A 19,340-nucleotide genomic window follows, 5' to 3' on the forward strand; every position below is an offset into this window, starting at 1 on the left:
TGGAAAGTAATTTCTAAGCAAGAGAGTAATATAATTTGGCTTATAGATTAGAAAAATAATCAATTGGAATAATGAAGAAACTAAAGCCAAAATATTGTCACAAGGCTATTTAAATGGGTCAAATTTGATGACAAGAGCAGTATTAGAAAGAATGGAAAGGAGGGAATAGATACTGAGTATCTTCGAATAGTACATTCTAAAGCACTTGATGACTGATTAACTATGGACCACAAAGGAAAGAGATCGATCAAAATTTCTAGGCTGGGCAACTGAATAGATGCTGACTGACAATTTTCACAAAATAGAAATGCACTAAAAAGAAAGAATCGGGAGATGATAACATTTGTAAGATACAATAGCAATTACTTGAAATCTGAAATTTAAAAATTGAATAACAGATTTTTTTATTCAACTGGTTAAATTAGTCAGCTATACCTTCTCACCACAAGGAAAAGCTATATAAAGGCACACCAAGGGCCTGCTCAAAATTTGGCCCCTGGCAACTATTAAGACATATTTTAATGTGGACATATTTGAAGCAGACAAAAGATTGGATATACTCTAACCTCCCAAACTTCTCTTAATAAAACTTGTTAGGATTGCAGCTTATTTCCCAATCTTGACATCATATTCCAGGTGGAGGAATATTTATTAGCTTCACACCCTTTTTTAATGTTTATTTTTGAGGAAGGGAGAGTGCCAGTGGGGGAGGGGCAGAAAGAGAGGGAGACAGAGGATCTGAAACAGGCTTTGCCCCGATAGCACTGAGCCAGACGTGGGGGCTCGAGCTCAGGAACTGATGAGATCATGACCTGAACCAAAGTCAGATGCTTAACCAACTGAGCCACCCAGGCATCCCTAGCTTCACACTTTTGTCTCTCTTCCCTCTCAGTCAGTCCTAGGGCAGAGGTGTGGAATTACCTAACAACTGGATGAGTTTGGAAGGCGCGTTACTTCAGGTTTTCTGAGAAGCAGATGCAAAATGCAGTTGGACATGCAAGACATGTATTGGGGGAAATGCCTGTGAAGGTTGAGGGAAAGGGAGCCAAGGAAGGAGGAAGAGAGTCTTCACAGAGATGCAAGTGTGACACCTGCTAAAGAGAGCTGGTAAGAAGAGTCTCAGACTGCCGTGTCCTTCCAAGACAGATTTGGCAAGGCCAACAGGACCTCGGGCTAAGGCTGCCCATTAATGGAGTCTGCAGTAATGGGCTGGAACCAGCTCCCAAGCTCTTCTATCACTGACTGGGAGCAGCTTGCAGGTGGCTTCAGAACAACTGCAGTTTGGTTCCAGAAGGGTAAAAATGTGGGCAATTAGTTATGCTCCTTGCTGCAGAAGAGGTTAAGCAGTGCATTTTTATGGTTGCTGAAGAATGAGAAACTGAGCATGGGTCACCTAGCTCCTTAGTCTCTCCTTTCTCTTGGGAACCAAACTCCCCTCAAAAAGATTATACTCCAGGTCCAGGTCAGGATATAAGATTTACTCCACGGTGGGTAAGGAGGACTGCATTTGTTTTTGAGGGAGGAAATATCTTTGTAACAGAAAGGAGAATTAAAATTTGGGGACTGACATACACCAGGAGTGACAGAGACTGCTGGGGTAGACAGAATACATAGCTTCAATTTTTTTACTTGACCATATAACTTATAACAGGCTATCTTAAAGTTTACAATTATGCCATTAGACTTGAAGCCTTAAGCCCCATAGCAATTTTTTTTCACTAGGGGGTGACCACATTTTATGGAGGCTCTTCATTTGGGGGCAGTGCCACCAAAGGAATGTGGGGCAGTGGGTTTCACCAAAGAACTGATCTACAGCTGATTCTGGAAAGGTTCAGGATGTGAGATACTACTGTTTGACCCTGAACCACACAGGTGCAACTTCCTAAGAGGTGTGGCTGAGGCAAAATTCAACTACCAGCAGCAGTTGTTTTATACATAGACCTATCAGACAGGAGACAGGACATATGCTTCTATTATTCTGAAAGTAGCACATGTTACACCTGAGTTTCACTGATGCTACACCACACTAGTAAGGTTCTAGCTTTAGATTATCAATGTCAGGCACAGATAAACTGTACGAAAAAGAAATGCAAAATGGAGAGGCTGTGAAAATGGGATGGGAAAGAGGGTCTCCTCAAGTAAGATTTTCTGTCTGGAGTTTCCATCATTTAAACTTTTTAAACTTTGAAAACCAACAGCAGTGTCTCAAATGCCACTACATGGATGAGGAGGCAACACACAGATGTAGATTTTTCCCCATATGTGCACAATGCAACAATGAACCTCTTGCTGATTTCTCCCACTTGTGTTTATGAATTCGGAACCAAGTGGCATAAACTGACTGGCATGATAGCAAGGCTCAATCAAGAATATTTTCTCTGCCTCAACTCCTTCGAAACTCAGATATTATCAAGCCTATACTGTCGTCTTTGGCAAACAATATTGGGTTAGACTAAGCCCTGGGTTCTGATTCTGGGAACATGACTTTGCCTTGTGGAACTATTCTAGGGACTGAGCATTGGCTCATTTGAAATCTGCTGCCTGTGTGCCTAGGGCTGTGATAGTCTGATATGTCCTATTTATCATTTAGTCTCTTTGAAAGTGTAGCTCAGAAAACACTTGACATTAAGCTGATACAACTCCTGAGGCCTCGGAAGATCTACCCCCATTCCAGGACAAGACAGCCCAGCCTGCAGCTTGTAAAATAAAACCCAGGTTTGCCAACCACTGAGAAATTACTCTAGCTGAGACTAAATAGAAAATTAAGTTACGAATAATGGATTTTGGACTTAAATTTCTTCTGGCATTTTACAACACAAGGGCAACAGAATTTGATTTTGGACTTTATTTCCTTCACACTTCTTCTTAAACTTGAATTTATGAGCTGATTGCCTTCTTCCTGCTCCTCCCGATCACTCTCCACGCTGTGTGCTGCAAATGCTGCACAGGCTCCTTACCCTCTGACTCCCGACTGGATTCTCCCAGTGGAAAGCACCAGGAAGACAGGAGAAAAATTAGGTCAGGGAGTTTATTCCCTTGGCTCCTTCCCTCCTGGATCACTGTGGGTTGGCTGCATCCTCCTATTTAAGGTAGCCCTCTTCATGGAACTACTTTCTGCAGATTCTGAGGATCTGTCTCTCCTTGCCCCTCCGCAGGCCTAGGGTGGTGACAGGTACTCCCTCTCAGTAATCCCCGAATAGTGTCCATCCTTGTTAGTTTCCCCACACCCCATCTGCTCTGATATGAATAGTACCTTTTAATAAAGGGTTTGTTTGGGGTCTTTTTTAGTTTCTAATGTTTTCATTATTTTAATTTTAGTTAGCTAACACACTGAGTGCAATATTGGTTTCAGGAGTAGAATTCAGTGATTCATCACTTACATACAACACCCACTGTTCATCACAAGTGCCCTCCTTAATACCCATCACCCATCTAGCCCATCTCCCACCCACCTCCCTCTCTCCCTCCCTCCATTAACCCTAAGTTTGTTTTCTATCATTAAGAATCTCTTGTGGTTTCCCTTTCTTAAAAAAATGACTTTTTTTTTTAATAAAATAAAAACTCTTCTCAACCACCCAGTTTGAGTGTACCATCCACTTCTCCTGCTAGAACTCGACAGCTACAACTTGAAAGGGGAATTAAGTTTACAACTTTAGCTTCTTCCTAGGAATTTGATGATAAGAAAGGGATTATATTTTATGAGTTGTCATCTGCTCTCTTTGAAGAACCTCTGATAGGCCATTTTGGATATGTGGTTGGATACAGTTGGCGTATAAAGTAACATACAAGTGAACTTCAGCCTTAAATGCAGAGCTGCCTTGGAGGAGTTAATGTAATTGGTTATTGTTATTTATTTTTAGCGCCTTTGGGGTGTAAATTCTGTGCTGCCCACTAGTGGTCCGAGTACGAAGTCAATAAAGCAGTGACTAGTATTTGCAGAGCAGACTCTAAGGTCACCGTGAGAGACTGCTGCCCTTTTTCCCACTGGTATGACTATAACTTTGGTTGACCAAAGATTTAATAGTTAAACCCAATGGATTAACTCAGATTGTTGAATGCAAAAACCTCAGAAATGTTAGTAGTGACAGATACTGATTGCCCACTCCTACCGTTTCCTTTGATGCAGAGGGAACTGCATCACCCCTAACCTCCCTCTACCCCCTCACTCATGATCCCCTAAATGATTTATATGACTGGTGAGTCTGGAAGGAGAAAGTAGACACAAAAGCCCTTTCCTCTAGACTTTCCATTCTCTCAGCAAGGGCCTGCTTACACTGAGTGGGCAGTCCACTCAGCTCCAGACTCGGATTCCTGCCCTTTGGTTTGTGGTATGTGTACAGGGAGCTGCTTGAATTCAGACACTTATGACTTGGTGAGAAAATTGGCCTAATTCCAGAATTCTGTATTGAGAAACACATATATATGTAGATACAGGCCACATTTTGAAATATTAGCTTTATGTGAAATACAGATAATATCTGGACTTCCATCTGCCTTGTTCTTGGGGAAGAGAGGTAGTATTTATTTGTCCCCTTCAATGGTCCCCAACAGATACTCAGTTAAAAACTTCTCAGACTAAATTCCATATCTTGCCAAAATAACTCCCTAGAGTTTACTGCACAGTGCGTAAAGTAGAAGATAACTACTACCATTAACCTACTACCAAAGACCAACTTGTGATTTTTATCTCTTATTTCACAAACCAGGTAGAAAATATAATGCCCATCAAAATGCACAGCATTAAAATTATATGACAGTGACTAAAATAATGAAAATAACAGATCTGCAGCTGTTTGGAAGACTTCAATATGCTTAGCTAAAATGAGTATGTAATTTTAAAAAACATTCTTAAAACTAAATTATAATAAATGGCAGAATTTTTTACTCAGTGCTACCTTTACTGACTCTTCCATCATTTTCTGTTCAGACGAAGTATCATTTTTTTTCTTCTTCTTTGTCCTCAGTATCTAGAACAAAGGTCAAAATCTGGGAATACATCTCTGTGGTTAACTGTAAGTACTGATGATGGTGTCTGTGAAATAGCTGCTGACACCAGGTCAGCATGAATGATAGAAGAAAACATTGCACTGATAAAAGAGTAAGACCTTTCCTTGTTTTGTGTCATGTTTGATATCCAATGGAGCACACACGAAAATGTTGGTTGACAAAGATATATTATTATGTGAGAACTATTAGAGTTGAAAAGAGGAAAATTTATACTTGAGAGGAATATTTCTGTATTACACAATTGAATAGTTGCCAGAGCAAGCTACTGAAGGTCTGTTCAGAAGAAGATAACGCTGGTGAGGGAATTTCCTAACACAAATCACCAGCAGCCCCGCGTTAATACTGGTGATTTTGTGACTCCTATCTCTGGTAGATCTCACTTCATAACTCTCCTTTCACCAAGGTTTGAGTTCTGTGCCTGATGCTAAGAATATAAGACTAACTTAGCCCAAAAGGAAAGCTATGTTACAGTGTAAGCAGTACGGGCCAGAAAAATGGGTTGAATAGACCAGGACACAACACAGCACTACCAAGAGGACCCAGAGATTCATAGAAAGGTGTTCTACACATAAACTACTGTCCAAAAGGAAGAAACAATACATGAGGAAGGAGTAGGTATTTCATACGTTAGCAGTGTTTTCTATTACCTCTTCACCTCACACTCATTTAACACAAACTTTTCATTGAACACCATTTCTGTGTCTGGAACTTTGCCAGGGAGAGGACACACCTACACCCAAGGAACACGCAATCTAGTTAAGGCTATAGAATGTATTTATAAAGACACAAGTAGCAAAGTAGCAAATACTATGTAATAGATAATGATGAATAATGCTAAATATCCCAGTTTTATAGAAATATACCAATGTCAGTCTCTTACGATTACCTTATCAAGAGCATAGAACCAAACCACATCCTTGAGGATCAGGGTGGAGTTTCCCCAGACAGGAGGAGTTTTCCTATCGTCAGTCATCCTAAAAGACATTAAACAAGAGGGCTGGGTTCCGGAGAGTGAGGGGTGAGAAACCTGTGTATAGAGAAACTTGTCTCTTTTTGGATGGGAGCATTTGATACATGAAAAAGACTATGAATTCTGGAGTGTTTCAAATGGTAGGGTTTGAGCTGTCCCGAGTCAGCGGAGATAGGCTAAAAGCAAGGCAAAGAATGAGCCTCTGAGCAACCAGAATGTGCATAGGTGTAGGCAGTGGTTGTTAGGAATTCTCTGACTTAAATGCCTCTTCTTTCAACCATGATGGATCAATGAAGCCTAAGCAAGAATTATCATAGGTGTCAGTTGTATTGTGGGTTATTAAGAAAGGCTTGGTGCATGCATTTTGGGAAGGAACAATACAAGTGGGAGTAGTTCCTCCTATCCAGAGCCTAGAGAAGGATGAGTGTGGAGATTAAGGAGGGGAAGGTGGGGAGTCAGTGGAGCTGGGCAATGCAAGGACTACCAGGTAGAGTGACTGTCTCATAAGGATCAGTGGTCAGGAAGGCAGAAGAATGAGGATCAAATGAAGACCGAAGAGAAGAGGTATTTGTGCCTAACAGATGAGAAGTAGTACTCTGGGAATGGCCAGAAACAGGTGAGGTTCATTTTGATGAACCTCATTTCCTGACAATTAAGTTAATAGGAGATCTGCCATAACAATTTGCATATAAAGATAAGGTTTGCTTTGATTTGATAATAACAGATTTGATAACTTAAGGCTCTACTATTCAGAGGATAACCATCTGCCCCTTTGCCCAGGTCAGTCAATTTATGCCAGCTGTCCCAGTGTAATTACCAAAAGTACTCATTTTCCTATTAAAAGAGTCCCCACTCGAATAATAATGTGGTCACCCTAACTAAGCACTGCATCAATGACACAGAAAAGAAACACAGTTTCAGAAGGGAAGGCATCACTGAAGGATGCGAAAGATTACATCTGAAATGTGTTTTGAAGGAAGGGAGGGCTTAAAGACAAAACAGTCAAGATTTTATAGGAAAAACGAATAGTATATGAAAATAAACTCAATGAGGCATATCGCCATTCTTTGCTAATATATACTGCATTCTTTTCACGTGTCATGCACAATTTTCTGGGATTTTATATGTATGAATAGTTTTACTCCTCCTAATAACCTATGAAGTAGATACTACGACCAGTCCTTTTTTAGTGAGACACATCACCCAAACTAAACAGTGAGATGGTGGCAAAGCAAGAAGTAAAACAACCTAGGGGTGCCTGGGTGGCTCAGTTGGTTAAGCGTCCAACTTCAGCTCAGGTCATGATCTCGCGGTTCAAGAGTTCGAGGCCCGCGTCAGGCTCTGTGCTGATAGTTTGGAGCCTGCTTCGGATTCTGTGTATCCCTCTTTATCTGCCTCTCCTCCACACTCACTCTCTTTCTCTCTGTCTCTCAAAAATAAATAAACATTAAAAAAAAAATTTTTTTTTAAAGTAAAACAGCCTGGCCTCTGTACAATACACTATCAGAGAGCAATAAGCGGATTTATTTTGCTAAAGTTTCTGGTGAAAGAACAGTTGAAAATAGTGCTGGCAAGATGGATTAAAGGGTCTGCAATGACTCGATACAGCATTTACACATCATCTCTAACACAGTATAGAGTTAGGGAAGGGTTTTGAGATACTAATTTGAGTGACACTCATTTTTAGAAGGTTTATCTTTGAGAACAGCATACAGAAAGAATGAGAATTAGACTTAAGAGAAATCACACTGGTTGATAATCTCAAATTTATTTTACTTATTACCCTCACTCTGCATATAGATAGGTCGGAACATAGGTGATAACTCTTAGAATTGTTTGTCACTAAAATCTGAGAGTAAGATTAATAATCAGAGTACAGAAAAAGAAAGTAACCAGAGAGGGATATATACATATATTTGTACATACAAATATTACAAAATATTTCCTGTCTAGAGCCTCAAAGTGGAGTGTAAAAGACTGCAGAAGAGAACTGAGTTGAAGGGAAAAGGGGAAAGGAACCATAGGGTTGTGAAATGAAATCAGAAATTTCAGTTCAAAACAAGAAAGATTTTCAAACAGTTACAACTATTTAAGAGTGAACAGGCTTGATGTGATTCTATGAGCATTTGATCCCAAATGCCTCTATTCTAAAAGTTCAACCTACTGAATTTTATACAAAAATTGGAAAGAAAAGAAGTATAACTGACACAGTAATATATATGTGTGTGTGTATGTGTGTGTGTGTGTATATATATATACACACACACACACATATAAATAAAAGAAGAGAGTACCTACTTAAGAGAAAAAAGAGTAACATGCAGAGTATGTATACTGTAAATTGGTGACAGATGGACAGATAGGTAAAAATAGGTATTGACTAGATATTGACAGGCAGATTAGTATTATCACATTGTTTTACCAAATGTGATAATTTTTCAATTTCCAAAATGTGGAAACCCAAGCAACACAAGACTCCAAGAGTTTTAAGGACTATGCCTCATAATGAATTGCATGGTCCACATATCAGTACAGACTGATATGTACAGACTGGCTAGCTCAGTCTGTACAGTGTGTAACTCTTGATTTTGGGGTTGTGAGCTTGAGCCCCACAATGGGGGTTTCCTTTACTTAAAAAGGAAAAAAATTTTTAATATATTTATACCTATATAGCATATGTATAGTTTCAGTTCCTTTTTAGGTAGTTTGCATCTCATGATAGCAAAAATGAAAATTCCAGAAAGGAATCAGACACCTATCTTCTAATGCTTATACATTATTTTGAAAAACAATGAATTCTGCAGATGAACAATAAAAATATTTTCATTTTTAACTCATTTGTTTCAGCAGAAAGACAACCAAAAAGTTTTTTTTTTACGTATATTTTTAGGTTATATAATGAACTCATTATTTCCAGAGAATAATTCTTCTTTCCAATTGCTTGAAACCACTGTCATAATAATTTGATTTAGATTGGAAAGTAACAGTCTTTTCAATTAAGAGACACACTTCATTTTCCAATACCTCCATTCTCTTCATTTCTTCTAAAACTCATTACAAACCAAATAATTTTATTCAGCCCAAGTAATTTCTGGAAACACAATCAAGGGTTACAGTATAATTGTGAAGTTTTGATGTCCTTTATCTTTTTCTTAGGAACATTTGATATTAATAGGTAGAAACTCCAACTTTTAAAAAATATTTCCTTAAGGTATAACATCAGCTCTGAAAATAAAAATAGGAAAACTAGCTTTCCTCCAGGATTAGCATGACACAGCACTACTAAAGCACATATTTTAGGACACAAATGTGTCAAGAAGCAATGATTATTATTATATAGCCAAAGAGAGCAATTAAAAGAAAGTTTAAAAAAACTACAGTGCCAGGTGTATGGCTTTTTAAAGTCAGCAGAATCAAAATGCATTTTTCCAAGTATATATTTTTTGAAATTTAATCTATAATTTCAGAAGAAATTATATTTCTGAAAATTTAGTTATTTAAGCTGGACTTTGTAATAAGATATGTAAGGGCCCAAACAGGACTTATATTTTGAGGTATTAGATTTAAATAAAAATTTGATGAAGGAAAGGAAAAATAATTGAACATTATATAAGACTTAGCTCGTAGAAGTTCACCACACACTTTACATATGTAGTTGTCTTATTTATTACTCTTTCAACAATCCAGGAAGGTTGCTATCATTGCCTATATTTTATGGATGAAGAAAATGGAGGCTGAAAAAGAACAAGTAATTTAACCCAAGATCATACAACAAGTAAGTAGCAGAGTAAGAATTTCAAACCAGAGGTCAATTCAAAATCCTTCATTTATTGACATGGGGATTCTTTGACGTAATATACTATAATTTTCCTAGATCAATCACATCAAAGTCGGCATTAAAAACATACAGAGAAATATTGGTAGGAGTATATCCACATAGCCATTTTAGAGAATAATTTGCCAATATCTATCAAAATTTTAAACATTAAAAAGTATATCCTTTCATCCAGTAATTCACTTTCAGGAATCCATCCTCTAGAAATTCCGGCTCTGGAGCACCTGGGTGGCTCAGTTGGTTAAGAGTCCGACTCTTGATTCCAGCTCAGGTCAAAATCTCACAGTTTGTGAGTTCGAGCCCCATGTTGGGCTCTGCAGGGACAGGGTGGAGCCTGCTTGGGATTCTCTCTCTCTCCCTCTCTCTCTGCCCCTCCCCTACTTGTGTGCTCGCTCTCTCTCTGTCTCAAAATAAAATAAACTTAAAAGGAAAAAAGAAATTCTGGCCATCCACTAGTATGTCAATGCAACATTATAATTTCAACAAAAGAAAATAATAGGATCAATGTCCATGAATAGGGAATTGTTTCAATACAGTGTGCCCATACCACAGAACTATGGATAGTAATATAAGACTGTGGTAACTCTATATGTACTTACATGGAAAGATCTCTAAGACATATTTTTGAGAGTAAAAGCAAAATAAAATATTACAAGTAGCATAATATTAGTTATGAGTTATATTAAAATTATAATAGAGTGACATATTGAGGAGATTTTTCCTACCATGCAATGCTATATTTATTTTGACCTTGTGACCATGATTTACATTTATTCCTAGAAAACCAACCCATGCCACAGGTTAAAGACCAAAAATTAAACATCTCTATGTTTTCCTCACAGGTCTATCAGAGTTCCAGGACCAAAGCCACCATTACCCTTTTAATCACAAAGCACATTTGACATTTTAAACACTTTCACTTGAATTACCTAATCTGGTCCTCACAATACCCATAATCCAAGTATCCCAGAGCAGTTCAACAATAACAAAGTCACACTATTCTGCTATTTTATGCTAGTATGAACTGCTATTTTTAATTCAATTGCCAAGCATTTATTGAGAGTTTATTGTGAGCAAGCTTCTCATAATAGGTGTTATCAGGGTAGAAAGGTGAATCAAATTAGACAAGATCCTACCCTGAATAAAATAAGCAGGGTAGTTATGTTGGTGGAGGGAGTAAGTTATAAGACACATGCACAAATAACATAATTAAAGGAAAAAGTGAATAGGTAACATTAGAAAGGTACAAAAAATAGGCACAAACCATTATACCATTATCTTGGTGATCTGCAAATCTGGAAGCCTGGGGGTCTTCTGAAAGGTTCTAAACTCTGAATTAAAGTTGTTCATATAACTATTTTTGCTTATTTACATATAGTTTATAAGTAGTTCTTTTAAGCATGTATATATATACATATGTATATGTATATATATGTATACATGTATACATGTATATATGAAAGGTTCTGAAAGGTTCTAAACTCTGAATTAAAGTTGTTCATATAACTATTTTTGCTTATTTACATATAGTTTATAAGTAGTTCTTTTAAGCATATATATATATATACACATATGTATATGTATACATATGTATACACGTATATATATATATATATATATGCTTATTTATATATAGTTAAGATCTTAATGATCTGGTAGCATTCTACAATGTGATCAAGTGGCAAACACAGAAAGTTAGAGACAAGTAAATCTAATCTCCCATTGGAGCTGCTCCATTTACAAGCTGTTTGGGAGACTTATTTAAACTGAGGCTTTGTGTAGTCAACTGTATTTTCCAAAAGTGGCTACATCGATATTTATGCTTCAGAACCTTGTGTCTCCTCTATCAAGAGAAGTCAGTTTCATCGCCTCTTGAAACTGGGCATTCTACATAGTCACACAGTCACTTAATAAACAGAATATGGCAGAAGTTAACACTGCTATAACGTCCAAGGCTAATCATAGAAGTGATTTCTCTCTCTCCCCTCTCTCAACGCTTACCTTTAAAATCCATCTGCCATGCTCTTAGGACTGCAAATTAGTCCACATGAAAATAGCACGGAAGTACTTACCATCCACCAGCATCAATGCCTGGACATGTGAGCAGATGAGTCTTCAGGTGATGACAGACGCAGCCTTCAAGTGCTCCACCTGAGGCCTCAGACATTGTGAAGTGGAGATAAGCCATCCCCATTTGAATCCCTGATCCACAAATCCATGAGCATAACAAATGTTCATTTTGGTGTAATTTGTAGAAAAGACATAGTAATGTGAACACTCAATTTCCTCATCTGGAAAAACAGAATAAGAACAGTATCTGAAGAGTTATTTTGAGGATTAAATAAGACAATATAAAGTGTTTAGTTTAGTATAGAGCCAGACACACCGCAGATTCTAAAAAAGTGGACATTACTATTACCATGTTAGTCTCTCTCAAAGACTGCCCCCCTCTACTACATTACACATTACCTGGCCTCCTCTTTTCAACTCTCTGGCAAAAAAAGTTCCCATTCTGAAATTGCACTCCTAGAAATACTCAAGAAATACATCATGAGTTCTTATGAGGAACTAGGTAGCTTTTAGCAAGCAGTTTGTATATTCCTAATCCCTTCCAGCAAACTTGAACTCTGAAGGCGGGAATTAGCAGGATGAAAGGAATGGTTGGAATAGCCAAGAGGGGGCAAAGTAAACAAAAAGTCCTCTGTGATGAACCTGCTTTCTAATTTTTTCTGTTGTCACTTCAGGCAGTAAGTACTTGTGTAATAACACACACATACACGAAAACACATGCAAATTCACCATTTGAAATGAGCACTTCTGTGATAGTGATAGAATTTATGTGATAGAATTCTGTGACAGAATTCATGATAGTTGGTATCCAGAGCATCAACTTAACATTTTATTTTTATATCCATTCATTCACTCATCCATTGGACAGACCTTCACTTAGCAACTTGTACATGCCAGATGCTGTGCAGGTACTAGTAATTCAAGAATATATTCCACATGGCTTCTGCCCTTGAAGATCTATAGTTTAAAGATATACACATAGAAGTTCTTTTTGTTTTTTTGAGTTCTTTCTGCCTCACAAAAAAACCCTTAATAATTTGCTTATGTAAAAATGTGTTTTAGTGAAAAGAGTAAAAATTTATTTATTTTTTAATATGAAATTTATTGGCAAATTGGTTTCCATACAACACCCAGTGCTCATCCCAACAGGTGCCCTCCTCAATGCCTATCACCCACTTTCCCCTCCCTTCCACCCTCCATCAACCCTCAATTTATTCTCAGTTTTTAAGAGTCTCTTATGGTTTGCCTCCTTCCCTCTCTGTAACTTTTTTTTCCCCCTTCCCCTCCCCCATGGTTTTGTGTTAAGTTTCTCAGGATCCACATAAGAGTGAAAACATACGGTATCTGTCTTTCTCTGTAAGACTTATTTCACTTAGCATAACAAGAAGTAAAAATTTAAAACAAATAAGTTATATATTAATGCATTTTCAAGTTATCTCGATATTCTCCTCCAGTTTTCACATTATCTTCACTTATCACTGTCTTCATCATTGGGATATACATCAACCAATATATATTTCAAGTATATGTGAATAAAATTAAGTAATCACAGTATTGTTATATGGGTACGGATGTTACAGTGCACATGAAGTTATAAAGAGTATTTATATGTAGTATACTACACGTAAGAGTATGACAAGCAATTCATCCAGTATGTGGACTGAAGAGAGAGAAACACAAAATGAGGAATAAGGCTAGAGTGGTAGGCAGGGACCAGATCACAAAGGTTGTTGGGTGCCACTTGCAAGGCTAAAGAGTTTTGCATTTTATCTTCTAAGTGACTGAGCAATAATAAAGGATTTTCAGTAGGTGAATTATAATGCATCCAGATTTGTGTTCCAGAAGGCTCACTCTAGTAGCAAAAGTAGAGAATGAACGTCCTGTGTCAAGGATACCAATCTGGGGCTAATTGCACTGGTCCAAGGCAATATATGTGCATGCCCGAAGGAAGGTATTTGTTTGTAGTGGTAATGGAAGAGAAAACAGTTTTGAAAAGTATTTGGAAAACAAAGGACTGCTTCTGACAGGGTGTAAAGAACAGGATAAGTGGAAATATGGGACAATTCTCAAGTTTTCTGCTTTGGGTGATCTGGTAGGTAAGAATATCATCACCAATGAAAGTAGAGAGGGGAAGAAACATCAAGATGGGAGGAGGAAGGACATTGAAGAAATGGTAGCTTTACAGTGCTGGCAGGACATTCAAGTAGAAATAGTCAGCCAACTTAGAAATAAACGTTAAGTGGTGTGCCCCATCTTTTTCTGTTCCGCAGAGTATATTTCTTCACTTTTAAGGAAGAGAAAACCTGGGGTGGAGATCAACTTTCCCACATTTCCAGCTGGACTGCTGTGAAGAGGCAGATGTTCCTCATCACTAAACAGCCACAGTGAAGTTGATGCCTCTCCCTCTGATTGGCTAGAGAGGGACATGCACTTCCTGTCTGTATGAGGCACCACCTAACAGAACTCTCCACAATTGAATACAGTTCGCAGTGGAAATATAAACTGATCTTTATTGATACAGAATTCTTCAAAACCATCCCAACCTTTCTCTAAAAGCTATATATCTTTACCTATTCACTGGGACACAATCTAAGTTCTTCGGCCTCTTATCTAGGATTTGCATGTATCTCCATCAATGAACACCCCTCATTGTGTCATTAACTCTCTTTGTAGAAAATATTATTTTTCAGCATTCCTGTTCCATTCTCTCTCCCTAACAGCATCCAGATTTTTCAGATAAACACCCCATCCCTCATCCAATCCATGTACTTGGGGTAAAGATAATTCAAGGTCTACCAGAGGTAGACTTAAGCCAGCAAACAGGTTTCATTCCCCTGGCTGCTGCCACTGGTGTATTGTCGATCACGTGACTTAAACAGCCCAATCAGAATAAATCTCAGGACTCTTGCTTAGAACATTTAGATGGAAGTTCTTTTTCCCACAAGAATAAACAAGGAAACATACATGCACTTCATTACTATTGGCAGCCATCCTACGTTGTAAGGCTAATTTGCCTAATACCACAGAAGACAAAACAGAATTATTAAGTCATCAGATCACCCTAAACCTACAATCTGTCCTGCTTCTGGATTTTCCGGTAATTGTGCCAATACATTTTCTTATTAATGTTTCAGCAAGCGTGAGCCATATTTTCTACTAGTCCCACAAGTCATATTAACTATACTTGGTATTAAAATGTGAAACAAGCTGAATGAGAGAAGCATGGGTACATGGCATATCCTAAGCTAAGGAGTTGACCATCCTGATAAGGTTGAAAAACTGTTGATGAAACTGTTAGCTCTTGTGATGGGAAAGGAACAGCCTCTCTTCACAAACACCACATTCTCCACACCATCCTCTCTCTTTAGGCCTCTTCTAATACCACCTGAGTGAATCTGATGACTGGACCACTTCTTTGAACTAGCACCCCTCAATGAAAATTTTGAAGATTCCTGACTCCAGCTACTTGTGCACTGTACCCTTAGGACATGGAATACTTAGCAACTGGCATCCTCAGCTTTGGGATTTAGCTGCCATAGGTGATAAATCTCATTTATCATTTAGTTACATATCTTCATCTTTATGTATATCTCTATCTACACCCAAAGCCAAAACCATCATCACATCTATACCACACACATGCTTATATCTGTATCTATATACATTTATACAGGCCTATACCTATGCATTGTCTAAATTTAAGTCAATACATCCACCTGCATACACAACACTATGCTATTGTAACATTTAGGTTGTTATAGCAATTAAATGAGTTAACATATGTAGGTGCTCAATGAGTATTTACTGAGTGAATGCAAAGTGCCCACAACATGTTAAGTTCTCAATAAAAGCTAGGCATTATTATTTGCATTCATTGTACTAAAGGTAGCAACAAGTGAAAATCCCAACTTAAGCTTGTTTATCGATAAGTAAATTTATTATCTCAGAAAATTTTAAGATCAGAAGTAAAACAGGTCCTAGATAAAGTAAAATCAAAGGTTCAGTGATATCATCGAGATGCTTTACCCCTCTTCATTCTGCCACCTCATATGGGGATGCATCATCCCAAAGTGATTCCCTTGCAGTTGCAAGATAACCGTGGATGGCAATCGGGACTCTGTGCCTCCTTGTTCATACCCAGTTGAAGAGAAGAAGAGAATATTTTCCCCCAAGCATGGGAGTTATGTCTTTCCTTTTTCTTGGCCTTTCTTTTGGCCCTTCTCTTCACTTCCCTATGTGGCAGGCGGCCAAAAGTGGCTCCATCCAATTTAAGAATAAAGAAATTTCAAAAAGAGATTGACAGCTCACAGACCATCCGGGAAGCCTGGGGACAATGCAGCCAAGGAAAAAAAAAAAAGCATAAAACTAGTCTTGTGAGGAAGCTGCTACCACTGAGCATTAGACTGTGTACCTTGGACCACCAACATGGAAGGCAGAGGAAAGGATTCATGTGATTAGCAATGCCTAGAGCATGTATCCATACGTTAGGAGCAAGGGAGGCTGAGAAAGCAGCTATCTGGCAGTTTAGCATTTTATGGTGGGAAGTCAACTCTGAACTCTCACTTAGATACATAAAGCAGGCACTCCCAGACACAGAGAGATTCAGATAGCTGGCAAGTACTAAGGTCCACTATTGACAGAGCTATATTATAGGAGCACGCAGCCACCCACATGGTATGGTTCTCCCTGGGGAAAAGAGACTTTGTGAACAACACTGAAAGGGCTTGCTCACCAAACTCTGTAACACTTCAGGATCCAAGCAAAAGTAGAAGAAGAGTTCTCCATTTCAAATGGCACCCTGCTGCACCGCGGGTCCCCAGTCCAACAGACAGGCAGCATTACTGGAAGACCTCCAGTTTGCATTCGTGGTATGAAGAATTTGACTCAAGAGACACTGAATTAATCTCTGTTAGTGGAAAGGATGGTGTGAGGCTGTCAAGGCGAGCATGACTCAGCCAGCGGCAAAAGCAGTGACAGCAACTCATCCAACAACGGTGACAGGGAGCAATAACCAGAACAGATTCCCTGGAGCACAGAAGGTACCCCTTGAGGACTCTAATGGTATGTAGGAAAGAATTCCTTACAACGAAAAGGGAGCTTAAAATGAGCAAGATTTCGGTGCTAATGTTAAAATCCAAGGTCTCAGAGACATGTGGATCACACATGTGATTAAAGAAACAAATGACATCTTATTTCCTGGAATCGGAGCTCTTAAAAGAAGGAAAAGGAAGCAGTTTTGCTAACTGGTTTCCTTTTTCCTCCAACAGATCATGTGAGGCAGCTTTCCTGGAATGCTTTGACACCCACTTGGTTCAACGCTGTTTTCTTCTAGACGTTCAAATCTCAGCAATCAAGACACGTTCTCAGAGACGTCTGCTTTGATGCCTCAGTGTACAATTGCTGCACTTCTCCCTGGCCCAACCACTCTGATCATATTAGTTTATTTTCTTCAAAGAACATGAACCCAGCTAAATTCTTAAAACTTATTTCTTGTTTTGTTTATCGTCTGTCCCCATATAAACATTCACCAGAATGCGAACTCCAGGAGAAGAGTGGCTTTGCATATTACTGTTACTGACAACTACCTGTATGCGTAGGACAGTGCCTGGCACGTATGGTAGGCACTCAACAAATACTTGCTGAATGAGCATGAGTATCTGGCTCCTCAGAGTTGAGGCTATTTGACACCATATAAAAATTAAAACTTTAGGAGCGCCTGGGTGGCTCAGTCGGGTAAGCCTCCAACTTCAGCTCAGGTCATGATCTCATGGTTCATCAGTTCGAGTCCCACATTGGGCTCTGTGCTGACAGCTTGGAGCCTGGAGCCTGCTTCGGATTCTGTGTCTCCCTCTCTCTCTGCCCTTCCCCTGCTTGTGCGCGCTCTCTCTCTCTTTCTGTCTCTCTCTCTCTCAAAAATAAATAAACATTAAAAAAATTAAAACTTTATGTCTACAAGTCTTTAATTCAATTCAAACAACTTTGTCTCTCATTGTTAAGCAGTCTCTATATAAAATCCTCAACACCTTATCTGCCTGGGATACACCTTTTCCCAACTACATTCCTCACTTCCCCTCCAGACACATACTTCGCATGGCTAACTCCTTCCCAATGCCTCTGGTTTACACAGTCTTTCAAGGAGGACTCTGAAAGAAGTGAAACATCAAAATCAATAATGCCAGAGAGTAAATCAGACTAACAACAGAGAAGCTGAGGATAGAACAGGCACAGGAAAACATTGGTTTATCAAGATCAATTATTTTAGGAGCGAAACCTAGGGTGCATGCATTATATTAGAACTAGGTAATGGTCAAAGAGAAAAGAAAAAAAGAAATGAAATTACTTAAGCTAGCTACCGTAGTGTGACATGGGATGAAGACCCCAGGAGTTCCTAAAACTAAACCCAAAGACTTTGTTTTCAACCAACGTCTTGCCAAGTGTGGCTCTTTGAGGGTCTGGGATCTACCTGCGGCAATGACAGAGAATGCATGGCATGGTAGAAATCTGAGCATGGGCTTTGAAGACAAATAGAACTAAGCTTGAGTCCTAACCTTGCCAACCAAGACAACCCCTCAGAGAGTAACTGTCCATATAAAAAGGACAAGCTCATCAGCCTTTCGGAGATGCAATCTGTAAAGTATCACTTATAATAGTACCTGTTTCGTGGGATTATTGTGAGGATTAAATAAATTATTGCACATAAAATCAATAGTGCAATTCTCTGCCCACAGTTAACTGCTGTTCATTCATTCAGCAAATATCTGCACACGCTATTATTAATATTGTCTATCTTTCAGCTATCTAGTTGACTCAAGAGTTAATAATAGTTATTGTTTGCCAGGCACTGGACTAAGCACTTAAGAAGCATGATAATTTTTATTTTCCACAACTATAGAAAATAGGAAAAAATATTATTGTTGCATGTTATGGATAAAAAAAAGGTGGAAGTAATCCAAACAAAAGACCAGAGGTAACCTAGATGATTTAAGCCCTCCATGAAATGGTAAGAAGCTCACCTACAAGGTGAGCAGGAATCCTGGTGCTGATGTAGGAGACTTGCTACTTCTTCTAAGGCTTTATTTTTCCCCTGAAGATGTTATCTTTTTTAGAAAGATCCCTTACACACTAGGATGTTGAAATTTGGCACTGTGACCTCAGAAAACAGAATTCCTTCCCCATATTTATACCAGGAGTTGAAGCATATCTCAAACATAATTAAGATACAGACTTAAACGTACAATAATATCGATTCATTGGTCTATTTAACTTCAGGAGTTTAGCTTTTTTTTTTTTTCCATTCTATTTTTGCTCAGCCTAATGCCTTTTATAGATCTTAGCACTGTTAACCAGGTTGTGATATTCGTTCAGTTATCTACTTCAGGTGTCAAATGACACACATAAATTTACCAAACATTAGACCTTAAGTGGACCTTAGAAATCATCTAATCCAGCAGTCTACAA

The 19,340-nt window shown here is 38.5% G+C and overlaps 1 long non-coding RNA gene across 3 annotated transcripts in view; it reads right to left on the reverse strand.

The window, feature by feature from the left end:
- LOC121038052 (uncharacterized) overlaps positions 1-19,340 on the reverse strand; it is a 322,789-nt gene that overhangs the window by 296,132 nt on the left and 7,317 nt on the right. For all 3 annotated transcript variants that reach the window (XR_005794118.1, XR_005794120.1, XR_005794119.1), the window contains exon 2: positions 11,885-12,103. This is a non-coding gene — a long non-coding RNA (uncharacterized LOC121038052). The remainder of the gene's footprint in view (positions 1-11,884; positions 12,104-19,340) is intronic.

The sequence above is a fragment of the Herpailurus yagouaroundi genome, unplaced genomic scaffold (genome assembly GCF_014898765.1).
Source record: "Herpailurus yagouaroundi ecotype Mexico unplaced genomic scaffold, PumYag 165, whole genome shotgun sequence".
Classification (NCBI taxonomy): domain Eukaryota; kingdom Metazoa; phylum Chordata; class Mammalia; order Carnivora; family Felidae; genus Herpailurus; species Herpailurus yagouaroundi.